The 22,909-nt window shown below is 48.5% G+C and overlaps 1 pseudogene; it reads right to left on the reverse strand.

The window, feature by feature from the left end:
• Window positions 1-203: 203 nt before the first annotated feature.
• On the reverse strand, window positions 204-22,909 carry LOC140692702 (F-box/WD repeat-containing protein 10-like; annotated as a pseudogene).

Raw genomic sequence — 22,909 nt, forward strand, 5'->3', positions numbered from 1 at the left:
TTCGCTGGGTGGTTTTCAGTGGGAATACAGATGCTGATCTCACCCAGCCTCCCTCTGTTTTCTTACTTTGAAAATATCAGTTCTTTGGCTTGTAGGAAAATAATTGAGTCCCCACATTAATTGCTAGGGAACAGTCAAAAAAGAAAAAAGAGAGGGAGAGAGAAATGACAAATAAACCCAAAAAGGGGGCCAAACACCAATAATCCACTTGGTTTTCTATTTATTGTAAGATATTGTAACCTCCCAAGGCTGGTTCAGATAAATATGTTTTGTCCAAGTTCAGGGGCTGTGGTTTTTCCTTGCTTCATGAAATTGTCTATGGGCAGGCCTTCGATCTTCCGGATCCAGGCAGCTTTGCTGGCCTTTTCTGGGTTGACCACTCCAGCAGGCTTTCTGGCCTGATACTCCTTCACCATGGCCTCCCCATACTCCTTCTGCTCCTTCACAGTCCACAGCATGAACTGGGTGTTCACCCAGAAGGGGTCCAGGGCCTTGCAGAAGTGAGGCCCGTCTTTCTCAGCAGCCTGGGCCGCCGTGCCCACCGGCGGGGCCAGCATGCGGTTTGGTTTGATGACCTGCGAGCTAGTTAAGGGGCTGAAGCTGTGCACCATCCCATCAACTGAACTGGTCGCCCCGTCTTCACCCTGTACGCTGCCAGCGAGCCTAGGGTGGATGAGCACGGGCTGGGGTAGGGTGGATTGCACTCTGGGACTGTGCAGAGAATTCTTCAGGTTGGGCTGAAGCTTCTGGATTTCGAGGGGAATGCTGGTTTGTTTCACATCTATGGAAGGGTTGCTGAATCTCAGCCGATCAACTTCACATTGGACTGATTTTCCCTTAAAACTCAGGACCTTCCTAGGGTATGAAATTGAAGGTCCCCAGGCATCAGTGACCTGGGCTTGGGGCTTACAGGGATAGGCAAACTCCCCGGAATTATGGGCTTTCTTCAGGGCGTTCACTGTCAGGAGGAACTGGTCAGGAGACATAGGGACATGTCAGGAGTTTTTCTTTGAGCGGTTGATCAAATCTGCAGAAGTTCTTACTTGTCCTTTTTTTGGTACTTTCTCCACATCATCTGGTTTTTCTAAAAAAAAAAAAGGAAAGAAACAGTGTTTCATGAGAAACTTAAGTACTTATGCATGAAATTTAAATTCCTTCTAACTGCTCCTCAGACTAAGGTCTTTATTGCCCAGCGGACACACTGTCATCGTGTGACCAAAAATTCTCCATGAGACCAGAAATTGTAACAGATTTAACATAAGTTTTAAACAAATACACTAGTATTTGTGTACTGGTGTGTATTAACCTCTAGGTATGCACATTTTGGAAGGAACATATGTAATCCACCCATTCTTAAAACTTCCCTGAGGGAATGATCTTCACCCCTCTTTCATAGGCCTTATAAATTTTTAGTAACAGATTTCTAAATAAAAGTCATATTGTAAATCTTGATCTCCACCTTCTTAATCAAAGTGGACTCCAAATGATCTTTGGATGTTTCTCAAAATCAAAACTGCCTTCAGATAATGTGTCACCCCTGGAAAATGGAAAGGATCACATGCCCAAAAGACAGTTCCTGAACAGGTCTTCCCAAAATGTTTTGAACAATAGCTGCTGCTCCAAAAGCCACTGACCAGGACAAGAGATTCACTCTGGCATACTACCTTAGGGTCAGGACCCCCAAGGTGCCAGAACCTTTGGTTAGCAAGGATGTCTTCAAAGGTGAGCAAATCTATGCCTCTCACTCGGGCCTTTCAATCCTTGCAGTACCCCACAGACACACTGGAAACATGATCCCCGTATTACAAAAGGAAAGACTGAGTCATGAAAAGCAGAAGTCATCTTGTCTTGTCTGTCCTAGCGAGTACAGTCTGCACCCTAGACACCAATCTGTAACCAGAAAAGAAAACACAATGGTGTGTTGCTTTTATACTGTTATAACAGTGTATAATTCTCCTTGACCAAATAGATTTTATCCCCAGATATCTGTGTATGGGCATACTAAGATGGGATGAAACTTCAAATGTTGTTCTGGTCTTAACTTTGTTAATTAAATAAGTTTATTAAAACATATAAAACTAAATGGAATTAAGATGTTAACATAGTCCCCGTTCTCCTTTGAATTCCAGAATAAATGATTCTGTGGACAAAACGCAGTTCTTCTCCTTCTATTAAAAGGAATTGTGATGTGCTCATTGTTCATTAACTTGTCTTTTTTTCGTATAGTGATATATTGTGGATCTCTTTCCAACGTATGCACTTCCTCATCCATTTTTCGCTGTCATGTGATACTCCATGGTACAGATTCGTCATCATCTACTTAGTTATTGCCCACGGATGGACATTTAGCTTGTTAGTGATCAACCTTAAAGAAAGGCAAGTACCGTTTTTACATGTCATGTGAGCAAGTGCAAATTGATGGATATCACCCCATGTTGGCTTCGGGGCAGTGGGAGTGTGCAAGCATTGGTGGTGGGAGAGTGAGTTGACAAGGCGGTTTTTAAGGACAACATGGCAACATCTTTCCAGATTGTAAATGCAATTATCCTCTGGCCCAGCAAAGCCACTCCTAGGACTTTACCCTGCAAGGTTTACACCTGTACAGGTACGGACACAGGTATGTACAAGGATGCTGGCTTTAGTATAGACCTCATAAAACTCAATTGTCTTACCGTTGCCTCAAAACTAGTCTCTGCGGTGAGTTTGATTCAAAGAAACACTACTTATCAGCCAAAAATATTTGAAAGGCATTTTAAATCTTTGCCAAAGCCGCTCAGAACCAACAAAGGGACATCCCATTCATGGTGTCCAGTGACTCTTCTTAAAAGCCCCTTCCCCACCTCTCTCTGTCACCTCCCCATCTCATTTGCATAGCACTGCCCCCCAGCCTAGCTCCTCCCTCATGAATCCCCTGCAGCGCCCTCTGAAGTCAGCCTGGCTGCCTCTTCTCTCCAGCTGCTGCACTCCTGGCTCAGGCTGATGACACAAGGGTCCCAGAAGTGAGGACGCGCCCGGAGAGCCAGCAGCTCGAAGCTCGTCTCAGAAAGGCTCTCACTCTGCGTGGCCTGAAGGTAGTAATGGGACAGTTAAGGGAAACCAGTCACTCTTGGGAGAAGCTGGGCATTTTATTCACGCTGAATCAAAGATAAGCAGACTTACTGGTGGACCTGCTGAAAAACCAGGCTGAGCAGAGACAGAGAGAGAGGCTGGATCTCACCGCACTGGTTATGAATGGAGCCTCACCGTTCTTACCTCCGGGGAGGGGTTTTGCTTCCGAAGTCTCTTGCTCCCGCTGGCCACCCCTGCCGTTTGCGTCCCTGGGACTCATTCTCTTCCTGCCGTCTCTTCGGGGTGGCTTTGGCTTTCCTTGACTCAGAGCTGCTTCCGTTAATGGTGCTGAATGACGATCGGGGTGGGGGGAAGCTGTCGTAATTGCATAATCCAATTAGGTATGAATAAACGGGGTGTAGCTGATCATTCAACTGATTTTCACTCGAACGATCTCTTTGTTACCGTGTCATCCCATGAAAGTCGGTAGTCACCTGGAGCCTAAGATGTGTCTAGATCACCTCCTGACCTCCCCCACCCCCTGCCACCACCACTCACCTTTCCTACTGATTATCAAGCTCTAAGCATTATTTAAAACTCTCCAACCTCTGTCCTAACCACTTCCGGTGTGACAGTCTTGGAGGCAATCTGTTGATCCAGTATTTTCCAGGTACGCACGCTATCGATCGGAGGTCTAGAGAGAATACATTCTACAGAGAACACTTTTCTGCAGTATAGCATATCTTGTCTCTGTCCTAAGCAAATGATTATGCACTGTATATTTGGATTCGGGGCATGGGGGGAGGATGTTGATTGTTTGGCTTTTGTTTTGATGGCAAGTATTGTGCGCTAGTCTTGTCTACCGTAGGAAGACTCTAATAAGTTGGAAAACTTGGTCCTTGGAAAATCAGATTCCCTGGAGCCAGCTAACAAATTGTTAGATGGGAGAGAATGGCTCTCACCTTCCCTAAAGGTTGGGATTTATATCAGCAAGAATCCATTAGCCAAGATATCCCGCAGAGAAACTGGTCCTGGCACGTCCTCACCTGCTCCACTGGGCACCACTCAGGCTGCCCGGGATTTTGTTCTCTTACCTGTAGGTGACCTGGATGCCTTCAGAGAGATGCAGGACTTGTGAGGTTTGCTTAACAGGGACTCCTGGGCTACTTGTTTGCTGGATAGAGAGTCCCTGGGGCTGTAGATCTGAGTGCTGGACTTGGAGAGAACTTCTGTGAGGCCGTTTTCTTCCCTGTCTTCCTCTTTGTCCCTGGTCTTCTGTTTGGCCCGTTCCAGGGGGTACTGCCACTTTATATTCTCGAACTGGAACATGAGAACATTGCTCTCCGTGTTGATCACCATCCTGGAACCAAAGCAACAAGATTGGGAGGCCGCCACTTCCCAGCTTCCAGATAGCACTTGGACTACTGTCGTGCCCAGTCCTGAGGCCGAGGGATCAGTGCCACAGACAGGGCGGTGCAGGTCGCTGGAGGGTCTAGAGAGGAGAGAGGCAGCCGGCCGTGCAGCAGGGGGTCGTTAGCTCTGTAGCTGTTTTCCTTAAAAATTAAATGTGAGCAAGGCACATACATTCTGATTATTTTGCTTCTTGGGTTAAAATATTTTTAAATGAATTTCTGTTCCTGGAGTGGGCACCAAGTACCTGGGGTGCCTGAGGCAGAAGGCTTAGCTACTCTGCACACAGATGTCTTGAAATTCACTCCTTTTTTTTAAGCACAGCAGCCACACGCCGCGTCTCTGCCCTGAGGAATGTGGAGAAGTCTGTAATGGGGAGGCCTCAAGCCCTCACTGCCTGCCGGCACGCTCCTTCACTCCGTCACTCCAAGGTCTCTGTGTGTGCTCTGCATTCAGACAGAATGCCTGCACTTTGTAAAGCAGGAGGATTTCCATCTTCCCTAATCCCCACTGTCAGGCTGCTGTAGGGAAAAAGAGTTCCTAACCCGGGGCCCCCAACATCGCTTCCCACCCACCCACTGGGTCCTGGGGCTCCTGGCACCCATAAAGCACCGCTTTCAACCATAAGCAAGACATGGAAATGCTACGTGCGGGTTCCTTTCTGCTCCAAAAGGTTGCAATGTTAAGACTCTCTGGCAGCGTAAACTCTGTAAAAGTGACTTGTTTTTGGAAAGGCTGGAATGGAATTCAGGGAATCATTCCAATTAGAAATCTCTTCCAGACTTATTTTCACTCAAGCTGAAGTCTCTCTTTGGATGTCACAAACGAGAAAAGGTCAGAGGGGACCTTTTTTAAATGGCTTTTTTCAAATTAGTTCGTATCTGAAAAGAATTAATTTACTGAGCCTTGTTACTAGCACCTCGTCCTTTAAGATGGTAAAAAGTACAAATAAAGTTTCATTAAAAGGAAGGCAATGTGGTTGGAAGTGATTAGGTGATGCCTCAAGCGAGCCTGTGGGAGAATGTAAAAGATCAGTATAGTTGGGTATTTTCACGTAATATCATATGTGAAGTGAAGCATATAACACACAGAGTACTATGTACAAGTCGTGTAGTCACGGTTCTGGTTTCTGTAAACTCAGTTCTGCCCCCGGGACATTGGCCGCCTGCCAGTGCCACCCCCCACCGTCCTGTAAGTCTCTGCAATGGAAGTGAGACCAGGAGACAGCCGGTGCAGCTCTCAGGCTGAACACGCGGCCAGGGAGCAGCAGGGGTTGCAGGTTTGCAGAACCACGGTCCCCGTAGCAACACCGAACTGCACCCATCACGTGATTTGATCAGACACCCGAGCAAAGGAAGAGTAACGTGATCCCCGATTGCTGAGTTTTGTGCGAAGTCCCATGAATGAGTCCCCAACTCATAGAGTCAGCCTATTACTCCACTGCAGCCAAAGCTGGAGGGGAGCACTGCCAGCCTCTCCTGCTGCTGACAAATCCGGGGCCAGAGTCCCAGAGGAGGGAAAAACTCATCCAAACAGAGCGGCTCAGGGCTCTGACCACCACACCGACCACCCACCTGTTGCCCTGAATAAAGAAGGACAGCACAGGATCACCTCTGCCATTGGCCTTCATCACCTTCAGGCAGTTCCCATTTAGGAAATTGTAAATGCGGATCTTGCCGTCTGCACAGGCACTGATGACCCGGAGGAAGAGAAGGGCCACGTGGAGCACCTCCCTGGAAGGGAACAGAGCAACGGGCAGTACCCACCTTCTGGTAAACTGCTTGCGTTTGTCTGTCATTGGGGCGTTTTGTGTATGGTGGGGAGGCAGGGGTCATGAAACGATGGAAACGATGTGTGTCATCATTTTTTAATTCTGGGTGGGAACCATCAACCCTCAACACACAGCCGTACTCTCTCTCCCTATTCTGCAGTTCTTTTGCCTACAGTTTGGTCACAGTGCCGGCCACCAATGAAGCCCAATGGTTGGAAATTCTAGACAAAGACTTTAAATCATCTATTTTAACAGAAGACTTGAGAAACAAAACAAAACAAAACAAATACATAAGACTATAGAAAACAAAAAGCAAAATGGTAGAGTAAGTCCATTTTACACTTAATGTAAAGGGATTAAACTCTTCAATTAAAAGGCAGACATGGAAGAAAGGATCAAGAACACGATCCAACTATATGCTGTCTATGGGAGGCTCCCTTTAGATTCAAAGACACAAATATGTTGAAGGTAAAAGAATGGAAAAAGATACTTGATACCAAAAGAGACTGGATCGCTATATTAACATCACACAAAATAGACTTTTACAGAATTGTTAATAGAGACAAAAAAGAACATTAAATAATGTAAAAGGATGAATTTATCAAGGAGATACAACAATTATGAATGCATACACATTATTACAATACTAGCCGTGGAAAGACATTAAGGAATAAAGGTTTAAAAAAAGTCACTACAGAGTCCAGAAGCTTTTCTAAGCAGCATCATTTTTGTCAGCCCTGCTTTGCACCCTCTAATTTCATTCCTCTTATCCATTCTCTCCCAAACTGTATGCAGAAGCTTAATTTTGGATGAAGAAAAAAATGTTGGCCCAAGAGGACAGGAAAGAGCCCACTTTCTCTGGTCCTTCTTTCATGAAGGACCAAGAGCAAATATATCTGTTTTTTCACCTGTTTCATAGCCAAAAAAGGGGTTTTAGTCCACTCATTAGACCTCTCCAGAAAGGCAATCTGTCAAGTTAGTCCTCATTGTCCATCAATTAGAAATATTCATTGAGCGTTTACACATACACAGCACTACTTCAGATGGTGGGAGAGGAGGCCCTGCCGCTGAGATCGTGGACCGTGTCCTCCAGATTTGCTGTAACTGCACAAGGTATCAAGAACCAATGTGAATGGTGTGTTGGGGCTGTCATTCGATGGAAGTGGAAATGGTCTAAAACGGTCTCGTAGCTGAGGTGGAGAGGGAGGATCACGGATTGATGAAATGGAGAACAGACTGCTGAGTTTGCCGGGAAGGATTTATTTTTCAGGAGCTTTACTAAGTCCTACCGAATCATGCCTGGAAGGTCTGGGAAATGTACAGTCACAATATTCAGGGGAGTCCTCCTTGAGGTCAAGGTTTGAGAATCCAGGTGACATGCTAAGAGGCTTACCAATACTCACCTGGAGGGTGGATAAATCACTGAACACTGGCCCTTCCTGACAGCCACCTGTCAGCAAGGCAGTCATGCACCCCAGACAGCATACACACGTGCACGCATGTTCCCTTCCCCCACCCACAGGGCCAGCCTGCCTGTTCAAGAGGTTCCTGGGAGGCTGCAAGAGAATCTGGGGTCATGTTGCACCAAATAACTATCCCCTGAGAGATCCTTCTGGAAGACCTATTTACTCCTTCAATCAATTAGGACCGCGGTTAGTTCCCTGGGATTCCTTAGCCTGCACTCAGGGGAAGAAGCATTGCTCACGCTGAACAGCAGTGGCTTTGAGCAGCTGCAAACCCACGACCATTGCACAACCACTAACGGACCACAGTGCCTTTGCTAAATAAGTTTAGCTGTGACCTCAGCCTACTTCTCAATTGTCTCCACGTAGCCACCACCCCTAAACCAGGACTGGAAGAGTGAAATGGAATCCATTTGCTGTCCTGGAATGGAATCTAGCTCACGGGTTTTAAGGGAGCTCCTTCTCTAAGCCCGTAAGTGGCTTTTAAACTTCTGGCACTTGGACAAGTTTAAGCTTTTGTGAACACAAACCTCCTGGGCTAAAGACCAGTTCCAAGAATTTTAAGTTGACTGGAACTGGCATCATTTGGGACAGTACTACCAATATTCATACATTTGATATCTAATACATACACATTTATCACGTGTTCCATAAGCATAAAACTTCAGTAACTTCTCAAAATCCACACCGAGTATTATGATTTCTTAAGAGAAACAAGTGAGGGCAGGAGAGGGGGCGGCCAAGCTGGGTAACAGGTATAAGAGGAGGAAAGCAGGAGTGGGTCAGAGCCGAGGGACAGAAGGCCAGCACAGGGACCGACTGGCCAGAGGGCACCGTCTAGGCTCTGAGGGAAAAGGAGGGCTCAGGACTTCAGCCAGGGCTTCCTTGGCACCTACTTGGGATGCTTGAAGGCCATGAGGCATCACTCGTACTTCCCCACCATGCTCCAGGCCATGACCAGGCCGTCGGCGCTGCCCGAGAGGAGATGTCACTGGTCAAAGAACAGACACTTCACGGCTCCGTCATGGCCGTTGAGAGTCTGCAAGAAAGCATGCCCCTGTTTTCAGCCCGCCTTCAGCGCAGACTGGGGGCGTCTTCAGATGAGTCCCAGAGCCACACTCCACCGATCCGTGACGACCACCCACTCGGTGTGTACCTGAGCCGACCTGAATTTTGCTCTAAGAAGGCCAGTAGGGCCCGTGCCTCCTGCATGCAGAGATTTCTCCCCCAGTTGAGCAGGAATGTGATCAGGGAGAGAGCTGCTCCCGGCGGGTCTGTGGCGGGGCAGGCCCCGTCTTCCCGGAGTGCCAGAGAGTGTTAAAGTTTCCCTTCCTCTGCTGCCAGACAGGGAAGGGGACAGGATTCCATCCCTCATTCCTCAGCAGGACCCAGAGGCCCCTGGGGCATCCCGGTGCCTGCAGCTGCCGGTCAGACTGCAGCGACAACATCACCAGTGGGAAAAAGCCACCAGTCAGACCAGCTCGCTGTGACACTGAGTTCCTGGCACAAGCGATGTCTCACCACCACCGGCTAGGGCCAGGGGGTTTCAAATCCCGCAAGAACAGTTTTGGGGTGTGAACATTTAATAATTTTGAGGCAGTCAATGTTCTCATGAGAGAGTAAGGAGGAGGACAGTTGTGGCTTTGTCCAGTCTCAGAATGGCCCCTACCTGGGGGGCAGGGAGACTTCCCCTTCCCCGGACCACCCTTTTGGCGACTGTACTCAGCTGCTCTAGGGTGGTCTGGGGCGCTACCTGGAGGAAGTTGATCAGTGTCCTCCCGTCCCTCACTCCTGGTGCCCCCACCCCATGCCCCGCCCGCCCTCTCACCTTGACCAGCTGGGCGGTGATGGTGTGCCACACCTTGACCACGCCTCTCTCACAGCTGCTCACAATGTATGTGTCATTGATCCTGGTGGCCAGGATGGGGTCTTTGTGTTTAAAGGTCTTCAGGCACCTCCCTGTCTCGATATCCCACTCTGGAAGGGCGGGGGGGAGAGAGAGGAAGGTGGGGGGGACAGGTGCATGGAGAGGGTGATGGTGGGGGTCCACACCCCATCACAGAAGCTCAGACCAGCCTAGCCCTGGAGGTCAGATCCCAGAAGGCTTCACCTGGCCCAGCACAGGCCACAGGCTCACCCCTAGTCTGCGTTCCTGCAACACAGGGCCCCCAGTCACACTCCCTGGGAGAGCCAGCTGGGCACAGACCTTGGCTCTGACCCTGAAACTTAGCCTCAGGGTCTGAGAGCTGGACAGCTCATCTCCACTGGGCCTCCTCCTCAAGCCTGGAAAACGCTCAAACTTCAGGACAATCGTAGCATATCTGTGGTGTCATCATCCCTCCAGATGCTACTCTCCTGACCCCCACCTTCTGGCCCCCAAAGAGAAGAAAGCTGTCTCTGCTCTTACACATTTAAGTATTTCTGATTCTGACTCTGGAATTTTACTACCGAGAGATTGTCATCACGGGGGCAGGTTCACTGCTGCTTCTCCGTAGACGGGGCTGGAGCACTGCCTCCCGGACTGCGAGCGCTGGGCGGATGTGCGGGTCGACGGGGGGGTGGGAGAACCGAGCTTGAAGGAAGACACTGAGAGTGGGCACCGAATTCAGGGGTGAGGACACTGATGTCGGCTCTGTCAGCCCCCAGAGTCCCTTCTGCTTCTGTAGGCAGCGGAATGTGTAAGCGCGGACTGAATACTGAGCAACCACAGCCGATCCTCACCCCGCGCTGACGGTGGACTGGGCGCCATTGCAAGCGCCTGACGTGCAGCAAACCTCCTCCATGAGCCAGTGCTGTTATTAGTCCTCACCGGACAGGTGAGGAAACCGAGGCACAGAGAGGTTGAGGAACCCGCTCTAGACCACACAGGCGGTAAGCAGATCGAGCCAGATTCAAACGCAGGGAAACTGGGTCTGGAGGCCATGCTCTTAACCATGAACCCTAACTACGTTAGCACGCTTTTCTGCACTAAGTTTTTACATACATGCTGCCCCTTTTATCAAACTAGAAATGGGAAAATTGAAGATGAATTAAAAGATCCACTGGGAAGGCGCCCTGTTTTAAAGAATTCACTGTCTCTGTTTTTGTTCTGTTTCAGGAACCCTGGCAGGTAGGGGGAGCCCAGGGGAAGCAGGCAGGCTGGGATCTGGGCCAGGATTAGGGTGAAGTGAGAGGTCCTCGGGTTATTTTTTTCATCATGTATTTTGCATGTTGATTTTGACTTTTCAAATACTGCATTAAAATATGTGTCTTGGTTACTGAGTGTTTTGGTGTCCCCTTAAATTCTGCACCAGAAGTGAGGGCCTGACTCCCCCGTCCCAGTTCTGGCCCTGCTGGTGCCCCCCATCCAAGACTCACTCAGCTGGGTCGGAGGCCCTGTCCGCCCTTCCATCTTCAGACCCTCATCCTGCATCCTTCCTGTCGCACTCCTTAAGGCAGTCACGGCAAGGAGACTGTCGGTCAGTTGAGGAGGGAGAAGGGGTCAGGATTGAGGCTCCCAGGTGGGTCTGAGCGTTGGCACCTGTGACGCCACCCACAGTCCCTTTCCCACCACCTCCTTCCACCTGCTCCTAACATGCAGTGGCTTCCGGGGCCCTGGCTTCCCTTCTCTTCGCTCTTCCCTCCTACGTTGCAGAGGAAATCTCATCCACACCTGGGCTTCCACGTCTTATTATAATGGATAACCTCCACGTTGATGCACTTGCCTCTGCCTGGGAATCCCACACTCAACGTGTTAGCGTTCTATTTGCTGCTGTAACAGATTGCCACCCACTTAGGGGCTGAAAACAGCAGATGCATTAGCTCACAGAAGTTCAGCACGACCTCACAAGGCTAAAGGCAAGGTGTCATCAGGGCTATGTTTCCTCATGGAGGCTCTGGGGGTGGGGCTGGGATTTCTTACATGTTACTATTGTACTATCACATGTTACTGTCCCCCCTTATATATTCACTTATCTGTCTCCATTAAGAGACCAGGAGCCTCTGGAGGAGATTAAAGGCCATGTCAAAAGAGCCGTATCATGTTCATTTTCCTCCCTTACCACCTACCACGGCATCTAGTGTTCAGCAAATAGCCAATAAGTGAGTGGATCACTGGATACATGGATGGGTAGGTGGCAGGATGAAGGACGGCCTATAGACATGAGCAAAGCAAGAGGAGGGTATAGCTCAAGCGGTAGAGCGTGTGCTTAGCATGAACAAGGTCCTGGGCTCAATCCCCAGTCCAGTCCCTCCATTAAAAAGTTTAAAAATAAACTCAATTACCTCCCCACCAAAAAACAAACAAACAAAGAGGAAAGAACTAGAAATGGGCAAAGCAAGTCCTCTGGCAACCCACGGACTTGGGGGAGCTTCTTAGAAGCTGTGAGCCATTTCTTTCTCACCTTTGACCTGGCAATCTTTTGCTCCAGACACAAGCCTGGTCTTATACACATCCATGCACGTGATGGTGCCCTGGTGGCCACTGAAGATTCATATGCAAGCCCCACTTTTCAGATCCCAGTACCTGCAGGAATCAAGCAAAAAAAAAAAAAAAAAGCTTTTGAGACTCTCTGAGGACCATCCTGTCTAGGGCTCCTTTAGATCAGCAGGTGGCTGGAAGGCGGCAGTTTCATGAGTCCAAGGCCTGGATCTGATTCCCGGTTGCAGCACCTAGTAGGTGTGACTTTGGGCAAGTTGCTTCATTTCCAGGTACGCTTCATTTCCTCACTGATAAAATGGAAATGATAATAATAGCAGTCACCTCACAGGGTTTTTGTGCAGGAGTAAATACACGAATGCGGTGACTGTCAGCCGGGGTGATTTCCACGCCCGGGGGACCTCTGACAATGTCTGGCAACATTTCTGGTGGGCACAAGTCAGGGGGGAGGTGCCACTGGCATGGAGCACGTAGGGTCCGAGGATGCTGCTGAACACCCTCAGGTGCACAGGCCCGCCCCCGCGGGAAGAAGTCTCCTCTTTTTGGTGGGGGGGTCATTAGGCCTATTTGTTTATTTATTGTTAGTGTTTTTTTTTAATGGAGGTGGGAAAGCAAAATGGTACTACAGCCACGTGGGAGGACAGTTGGTGATTTCCCACAAAACTAGAAAAAAACCCTGCAAACGGATGTTTATAGTAGCTTTACTGCTAAAACTTAGAAGCAACTAAGATGTCCTTCAGCAGATGTAAGAATAAACAAACTGCGGTGCCGCCAGACAAGGGGCATTACTCAGGGTAAGAAGTGTCACCACAACATGTTCTGGAACAATTTGCGCTTCCTCTCCTATGAAATTCCTGTTCAGTTTTCATTTCCTTGTTTTTTGTTTGGTCTATGTATCTGTTGACTTATTTATCCTTTTCTTATTAATTCATACGAGTTTTCGAGTTTCCTAGATAACTAATTCTTTATCTTTGTGCTGCAAATGTATTCTTCCATTTAAGACTCATCTATGGTATCTTTTGATGAACAGAAATCTTTAACCTAAATGTAGAAGACCTTGTTGATTTGACATGTTTAGTAAACCCTTTCTTACCTTAAAGTCATAAAGAAATTACTCAGGAATGTGTTCTTTAAAATTAAAAAAAAATAGTTTTGCCATTCATCTTTAGGCCTTAAATCTACCTGAAACTGATTTTGTTATCAAATGAGGTAGGGGCCCCATTTATTTTTCTTTTTCCTCTCTGTATTTGGATATCCAGTTATCTACATACCATTTATGGAAAAACTCTCCCTTCTCCAGATGGATCTTAAATAGTAAAATTCCATTCTTTTTATAGCTGAGTAATATTATACATCTATACACACACACACACACACATACCACATCTCTCTATTCATTCATGTGTTGATGTGTAGCACAGGGAACATAGCCAATGTTTTGTAACAACTTTATATTGCGGGGGAGTAATTAGCTTTTTAATTTATTTATTTATTCTTAATGGAGGTACTGGGAATTGAACTCAGGACCTTGTGCATATTAGGCATGCCCTTTGCCACTGAGCAATACCTTCCCCCCATAACGACTTTAAATGGAGTAGAAACTATAAAAATACTAATCATTATGTTGTACACCTGAAACTAACATAACATTGTAAGTCAACTACAATTTAAAAAAAACACTCATGAACTATAGTTAACAATACTGTGTCGTATATTTGAAAGTTGCTAAGAGAGTAGATCTTGAAAGTTCTCGTCACAAGAAAAAAATTGTAAAACTATATGTAGTGATGGACAAAACTAAAGTAAGCTGTGGTAATCATTATGCAATATATGCATATATGAAATCACTATATTGTCCACCTAAAACGAATACGTTATATGTCAATTATACCTCAATAAACAATAGAAAACTGATGCACGTGGGTCCCAGGAGCCCATCCAAGAACATCTTTGAAAGAATAAAGAACTATGAACAATGCACACCTCCATCAACAGAAGAATTAATGAGTTATGATGTATTCATCCAATCAAATACTGTGTCTCTGTGAAAATTAATTATTGCTACCTACATCATACGGATGAATCTCAAAATCATAGTTCAGTGCAAGAATCAAGTAGAGATGAAGTTTTAAAATACAATTCCACTTATGTTATGTACAAAAAATGGACAAAAGTAGTTAATGTGTTTGGAGATACATAAATAAGCAGCAAATCTATAAAGAAACACAAGGGAATAATTAGCATGAATTTAGGATGCCCTTACCTCGGGCTGGGAGGGAAAAAGAAGCAGTAAAAGAAAGGCACACAGTGGGGTTTGGGGACTGGGGATGATCTGTTTCTTGGCCTGAGTAATGAGCACATGGGTGTTTATTATATTGTTTTAAAATATATGTATATATACATTTTTAAACACTACTTTGCTTCTATACTATATTTCTACTCACAAAAAAACTGCTTTCCCTTGAAGGAATCTATCAAAAGAAATATCAGTTATGCCTTCATCTAAGAATGCTAAACAGAAGACACTTTCTGATTCAGTCTTCAGCTAGAAAATTGTTATAAATTTATCTCATTCAAAGTTTAAACAATATACAAATTCTTGGTTTTTATCTTGCCAAAAAAAAAGGTGGGTTGTTCTAGAAGTCAGTACCATTTAGGATAACTTTTGCATAAATATGAAAAGGTAAGAGCATGCATGCTTCTTCCATGAGCCGCCTTCAGGCCTGGGGGTGCTGGGGACTGCTCACCTGATGCTCAGGTCATAACTCCCGCTCAGAAGAAAGTTGTCCTCCTCACACAGGAAGAGGGCGTGGACGCTCCTGGCATGGCCTCGGAGTGTGATGGGGACCTCCTTCACTTGTATGACGTCCAGAAGCTGGATCTTCCGTTTGGAGGACACAGCTAGCAAGTCTCCCCCAGAGTAGTGGATGATTCTGCTTCGGTCCCACCTGAGTTGCCGGGGTGGAAGGATGAGTAATGAAGGAAGGGTTGGTGTCCTTCCTGGAACTCCCTCAGCCCAGTGCCTGTCACCTGCAGCAGTGGGAGGACGGAAAACCCGGGGCCTTCCAACACCGGAGGCAGAAGAAGGCTAGACCTCGTGTCAGCAGGCCCTGGTGGAGCCCCCACCTCACACCATAACAAAAGCCTACTTCAGGTAGATTTAAAACCTAAGGACAAAAGGCCAGACTGTTTTTTTCTTAATTCTGCTAATGTATGACAAGTCCCCAAGGGAGATAAAAGAGTCGTAGCATTTCCCAACTTGTTAGACCGTGGAAACCTTTTTTCATGGAAAACCTCAGATGAACACAATTGGGAAGCCCTAGACCCACTGCACATCCCACTGTTTCCATCTTTTCCCCCCTTTAACCGACATCTACTCGGCATATTTTAGGAGCAAAGTCCTGGGCTAACAGGTGCTAATGGGAAATTCAAAGATGAATAGGGTATGGATGGACCTTTCCCCTCAATGAGCTGATAGTCTGTGAAACAGGGTGAGTTGAATTAATTTTCCAATCATAAGAGCATCAGCAAATAGATGGAATATGAGCAGGATGACTGAATAATTTATTGTCCAAAGTGAGATTTTTTTCATTGTGAAAGGAGACACTATTATTAATTCAAGGACCACAGAGTGAAGTGGGATTGTTCCAGTAAACAGGGATTTATAGTCACCCTGAATATGAGGAGCAAATCCTGACGTTTTTGTCCTCATTCCATTTGTCATTTCTAGAGTTCGAGCTGTCATCCTCTCTTCTGAAGAGCACGTATCACCATGCTCTCCGTAAAAACTCAACTTTGCCTTCCCCCTGCCTGCTCTGTCTTCCCCCTCCTGGTGGTCAAAATGCAACTTGTTAGTGAGGTTCACGGCCAAAAATAAAATAGATATGGCCTTCCCAAAACTTTATGAATAAAAAGTGACTCCTAGGTCTAAAGCAGAGCAGAAAGTTGATTATTAATGGGGCTTCTTCTGGACTATTTAAATGAAGTCACACCCCACAGTTATCATAAATGCCATTTTCATATTTGCCATGGACAGACATTCCAGTGCTCTGCTGAAGTCGGGGGCGCAGCACAGCCCTGCATCTCCTTAAAATATGTGTCCATACACGCAAAGAAGAAATTCTAGGATCAACAGCAATGTCAATGGTAGTTATCTCTGTGTGGCAAGGCCGTGGGACAACTTTCCTTTTCTCTAGACATTTTCTGGCTTTTAGTGGATTTTTTCCCAATAAATATATATTACTTCTAAAATTAGAATAAAGCAATAAATACAGTTTTAAAATATTTCGTGTGTGTGCAAAAGGTCATTGGTCAGTCCACCCCAAGTTTATAAGGGGAGAGCATCCTCCAGCTGCTGCCAGGAAAGGTGCAACAATCAAGCACCTATTCCCCAAATGGGGTCTCGTGCTGTTCTGGAGCTGGAGCTTGTGGGGTGGAGGGACCACTGTCTCTCCAGGTGAGCGAGGGTCGTGGAGACCCTAAGCCAGTGTGGTAATTCAAGGGTCCCTGGAGACCTGGATTCTGGCCCCCGTACCTACGTGTCAGAGAGAATGCGGATATTGTAAGTCCCGCAGAAGACATTCCTCTCCTCCATCTGGACCTGCTGAGTTTCCTGGCTCTGGTATGTGGTCCACAGGTTGTAGTCACTCTAACAAGGGAAAATCTGCAGTCAAAGTACAGCGGCAGCTTGACCTAGGGCCCAGACACACATCCCCGAGAGCCTCCCCTGGCAAGGGGCCAGGGGCCCACGACTCCTCTTCTTAAGGCTGTGGACGCTGCTGCATGGTGATGGGGAGGGGCCGGCAAGCACAAGGAACCCACAAAGGAGAAAATTTTGAGTCAGGGGTCCTAATTCTTCCACCTCCGGTTTCAGGAACTTGTGATGTCAGCAACAGCACAACTTTTCCAAAGATGAGCTCACAACCAGGAAATCAGGATGCATGCACAATAAAGCTGCAGGTGCCCCCTGACTGGCTGTTTCACCGCAGCTTCACAGTCACATCGTGTATTCGTGACGGTCCGGAGAGACTCAAGTCACACGTGAAATTACGCCTACACACCCCAGGCACTTGTATGGCTAAGTTTCTGCACACCTGCAGCCTTCACTTCCCCCTGCAGCAGCCTCACAAAGCAGCCTCACAAAGCACATCACATGCCCCCAAAGTGTTCTCATCATTTTATAGACAAGCTGTCTGAGCCTCAGAGAGGGGAAGCCAATTTTGTCAAGTCTAAACAGCATGCTCCTCATTCTTTTCCAATATTCCTTCCATCTTTCCTCCCTTCCTTCCTCCTCCCTCCCTCCCTCCTTCCATCACTCACTTCCTGAGTAGCTGTGGCCCCCAGGAGTGCTAAATTCTGGCACAGCTGACTCAACCAGACTTCCAATTTTCTTCCCAGCCACACTTTTAAACCTCAAAATACAGGAACTAGCAGCCATGCTAGCAGGAAGCCAAAAACACACCCACATGCTATAGCCATGTCCTCCCACACCCTGCATGGTTAAGTGAGGGCCAGGGCCGGACTTCAGCCTTCAGTGCCCAATAAGAATGGACACTCACAATCGCCTGCCCCAGATGCCACTGGAACCCACCTTCATTCTCAGTTTCCATTTCTGATTTTTCACTCTCAGGTGCTTCCCATTGTCCACCACTTTAGGAACCGGGATGGAGACTTTGTTGGCATAATGAGGGTCTATTCCCCTGGTGTAGGACCCCTGGGCGGGGAATAACAGAACACGGCTACTCTTAGTTCTTACACTCTGAGAGAGGAAACACCGGTGCTTGGCAGGATCTGAAAGACGGGTAAGGTCTGGCCAAGGAAGGCCTGGGCCCGGCCAGTTAGGCCAGTGGTGCGTGCAGACAGGCCTCAGGAGGACAACGACACCAAAGGTCTGGGGGGGTGTGTGAGAGGTGGCGGGCGGTTCCCAGCTTCCCGAGCCTGGCCTGCCTCCTCTGTCTCCTGTTAGCTCTCTCTGCTGGGAAAACTCCAGGCTACCGAGAACCCATGATTTAGGCTCAGGCTTCAGGCAAGAAACAGAAGTACAATTGCCAGAGATGGTTAATATCTGGGGAAAATTGCATTTTAACCTAAAAGTAGACTTCGTGGCCTTGTGAACGTCCGTGTACCACACGAGGCTCTCTTACTGCATGAGCCACGATGTGGCTCCCTGCGGAAAGTCCCTGCTTTGTGAGGTCTCAGAAAGGCTCTGTGTCTCTCTTCCCGCAAGGTTTCTGCACGTGTGGTCCCTGCCAGGTGCACTGACAGTGGGAGGGCAAATGGAACAAAAAGACAGTGAGGAAGCACCAACGTGGAGCAGGAGGCCAGCTCAGCGTCCACAGCAGGTGGAAAGGCTCACAGCCAGGCTGGCCTCGGCGAGGCAGTGAGGCTGGTCCAAGGCTGTCGCCTCCCAGACAGGAAGTACCTGTAGGAAGGCGATCTGGTGCTGGATGAAGTTGTGCGTTGACAGGTCCGCCTTGACCTGCTGCACCAGCACCGCCCAGTGCTGGCTCACAGACGCACACCTGTTCAAGCTGTTCTTATCCAGCATGCCTGGAAAACAGGACGGGGACCTGGGAACCTCCCCCCACTGGGGATGGGAGGTCTCTTGAGAAATCCCCCAAAAGGCCCCGCATACTTAGGATATGCTTGGAGAGGTGGACAGGCAGGTGACGGATGAAGTCCTGGTACCGGCTGACCCCGGACGATAGCTCCCGGACAGCATGGAGGTCCACTGGCAGGCCGTCAGGGGCCGACCCTGCTTTGGACACCCTTGCTTTTCCAGAAAACAGTCTGTTCATCTTGGAAGTGCACTGGAGCAAACTCTTCCACTGCCCTTCTAGAGGGAAGCCGGAGAAAGGGGCACCGTTGGGGTGGCTTCGTGAGACTCCAGGGCAAGAGCGAGTCCTCGCCAGAAGCTCTCCCCAAAATAGAGCTCATCAGGGTCAACCCTCAGGCCACTGGAGTTTGCTCGTTTCTTCTGCCAAAATGGAAACAGAACTTCCCGAACCAAACGCACGAGCCGTCTTCAGCCTTCCCAGCTCAAGGCCGTCTCTGCCGTGCCGACTGCCCTGCTGGTGAAACGGCTGTGTCTGCAGCTCTCTTTAAACGATCCCAACCAGAAAAAGGCTTAATTTGAAAAGAGGGGGATGATTTGCAGCAGCATGGATGCACCTAGAGGTTATCACATTGAGTGAAGTAAGTCATACAGAGAAAGACAAGTATCACGTGATGTCGCTTATATGTGGAATCTTAAAAAAAAAGATAAAAATTCTATTCACAAACCAAAAACAGACTCACGGACATAGAGGACAAACTGGTTACCAAAGAGGGGAGGGTGGGGAGGGATAAATTAGGGTTTGGGGCTTAACAGACACACATTACTTCATATAAAATATATAAACAACAAGGTTCTACTGTCCAGCACAGGGAACTATATTCAATTTCTTATAATAACCTATAATGGAACAGAATCTGAAAAGAAAATATATATGTCAATGTAAATGTGTAACTGAATCACACTGCTGTACACCTGAAACTAACACTGAATCAACTACACGTCAATAAAAAAAATTTTTTTAAGAGAGGGATGGCTGAAATAAGATATAAGATGTTGATAATCACTGAGGCTGAGGATGAGGGTTACATGGGTGATGGTGAGCATCTGAAATTCTCCATATAAAAAGCGTTTTAAAATCGGTGCCTTGTGTTTTTTGTAATCATTTCACGTATACATCTTACTTCAAACACCAACCGAGGATGGCCTTGAGGTCAGGGCCCATCCCCCACTGCTTCCATTTCCACCTCAGGACTGAATCCAGTGCTGCAAAAACAGATGCTGGTGGGTTGGATTCTGGAGGTGTTCCCCCTCCTGGGTGCCAGAGGTCAGGGGCTGGGTGAGGGAGCATGGCCCGGGGCAGACAGAGATTTAGGGTCACACCAACTGATTTTAATCGTTGCTTCTCCCCGACCATGTGTGCGGTTAAACAAGCCCACTGTAACCCCAAGTGAATGTTCGTTGCCCAAATCTGTCCTCCCCAGAGGCTACTGCACTGCCACCCCCAACTCCACTGGGACCCCCGTGTCACCTCCAGCAGCGTCCTTGCGGCAAGCTGGCTTACCTGCAGTGGCTGCTCCCCCCGGCATGATCTCCTGCAAGCCTGCTTTTCCTGAGGTTTTGGTGGACAATGGGAAGTCTGTGTTCCTGGTTCTGCCCGCCCCGCAGACTTGTGAGGCCTCACACAGCGGGGTGGGGCTACAGCCTTTCTCAGGGAAGAAAAACACTTTGCTGGCATCATGATCGAACCCTGAAAAACAAAAGAGCAGGACGAGGGGCTCTTTAAGGAGGTGTGTGGAGAGAAAGTGGTGGAGAGAGGTGGTTTTACTTCTACCGGGTTCTTTCAAGTCTACACAGAATGGACCAGGCCAGTGACACAAAATGCACAAGAATCGCAGAAAGCCTATTAGTCTCTGCCAGCCCACCTGCGTGCAAGACTGATCAGAGCTCCAATACACGGGGCGGGGGGGCGGGGGGGAGAGAAGGAGCCAGCCCTGCAGGTGGAAGGAAGGCGCTGGACGAGGGGCTGCTTTCCTGAAGCTCTTGCTTAATGTTTTGCAACAATATGAATAAACACCCTTGAACCAAATTAGAAAAGTGAACTTTTTAAGAGACAAGCTCTCCCAGGGAAAGGGGAAGGTTACCCCAGTCTGTAACTGGACTTACACAACCTTTAACACCAGGAGCTGATTCCTGGGTGGGGAGAACCACAGCCCACGGCAGGTGCGCGGCAGACGCCCTGTCGGGAGGGTAGCATCGCTCGCAGGAGATGCTCAGGAAAGGAGGCCTGGTTTCCAAGCCCCTGACAGGGTGACCATGGCCAAGTCCCTCAGGGTCCCTGAACTTTGGCTTATTTACCTATAACGTGAAGGAGTCGGACCCGGTCAATCTCTAATCTAACTAAGAAGATTCTCTGGTTTTCCCACCATTTCTGCATTCCAGACGATCATTCCTTTACCTCCAAAGACACACCAAAGACATCAGGTGCATAGATCAGGATCTAGCTGCCCCCAAAGTCAGGTAACTTTAAACTCCCTTGGATTGCTATTAGTCCGCAGATCAGGTCTCATGGACATTAGGAATCCCCCGCCCTCAAGAGCTCAAACTCTGTCTGACGTCCCAACCAGCCCCTCTCACCCTGCCACGCCTCTGCCTCCCGTGCTGGACTCCCCTCCCGGACCCCCTGCAGTCCCCAGGCCCTTGGCTCCTTTATGATTGCTTTTGCTGCCCTGGTCCAGCTGGCGCAACATTTCCAAGACCTTCTCACCGACACCCTAGGCCATTGTCCTACCTGAGTGAGGTCCTCAGACCAGCATCCGTGTCTGCTGGGAACTGGTGAGAAACGCAGGCTCTCGGCCCACATCACACCTGCTGGGGAGGGCCCCGGGCACCTGTGTGTTACAAGCCCTTGCAACGACTCTGACACATGCACCACTGAGAACAGCTGCCCCGGCGGTCGGGCGGGGGTTCCTAATGTCCACACGCGGCCCCTCTGCACCTCCAGCCTCGGATAAACTCCACTTCAAGGCTGGATTTCATGCACAAGCAAGGAATACAGTGGAACGAATGAAGAAAAGCCCCGGGTTTTGACCTCTTTGCCTGGTCTCTGTACGGTGCAAATGGAAGGACAAAACAATTCAGCAGTGTCCCCTTTGCATCCCCACAAACCCACTTCAGTCCCTCACCAGCTTCAATCTCAAACCAGCTGAGGCAGGACCCACACCAGCATAAGTAGCAAACGCACAAAGCAGCCATTTCTGGGTGTAAGGGATGCAGACGTCCATCCTAGAGGCCAGCTGAAAGTTCCTCCTGCATTTGTCATTTCATAATTTTCCAGAAGGAAGACATACTCAGCAGGTTCGCCTTTGGCAAACAGGATCAGGTGTCAGGACAAAGAAGTCTGTTCCGCAACCTGGAAAACCCCCATCTACCTAGGCCTGTCTGCCCCTCCTGCCCCTTTACAGGCTTCTGAGGTCAGGCCTTCTGGTCTCCAGGGGCTCCCCTCTCCACCTGTGGCCGTGCTTACCTGAGGCGGTGTCCTGCTCTCTCAGCAACAGGGCTCCGATGACGTTGGTGGCAGCAGCAGTAACTTGGGGTCGCACATCTTCAGCAGCAAGAGCGTGTAACTGGCCTTCGTCCGGTGGGAGCTGTTCCCAAACCAGCGCAAGATCTCCCTCATCTCCTGTTCCACCGTCTTGTCCAGCATCTGGTTCAAGGAGGACTTGACAACTCTCCCCTCCTTCTTGCTGACGTTGACCCGGGACCTGTGGTAGATGAAATCCTTCCCCTGAGTGGTCTGAAGGATGTTTTGGAAATAGTGCAACAAATACAAGCTATCCAGCTGCGCCAGGACGCTGACCAGAAACCTCCTCCGGGACACCTCGCCCACCCGTCGGAACCACTCTTTGGTGGAGAAGACCTTCCAGGCCAGGACGCACGCCTCACACTTCTGGCACACGGGGACAGAGTCTTTCCCCTTCTCACACCAAAAATAGGGGGCATTCCTGAGCCTCGATTCCAGGTTTTCCATGGTCCTGAGATGACCGGCTCATTTTATCCCTGCCCGTTGTCAACACCACCAAACCCGAGAGGAACAGGAGTGGCTGATAAATATCCCAGTTGAGCCTTTGCTATTATAAACATCTCCCAAAGGAAAAGTTAACCTCTGCGATGGATGGAAAGCTTCTCTCTCCCAGAAACTGCCGGTAGACTCTGGCTTTCTGTACTGACCTCCTTGGAAACATGGC

This window comes from Vicugna pacos, unplaced genomic scaffold (genome assembly GCF_048564905.1).
Source record: "Vicugna pacos unplaced genomic scaffold, VicPac4 scaffold_15, whole genome shotgun sequence".
In the NCBI taxonomy this organism is placed as follows: Eukaryota; Metazoa; Chordata; class Mammalia; order Artiodactyla; family Camelidae; genus Vicugna; species Vicugna pacos.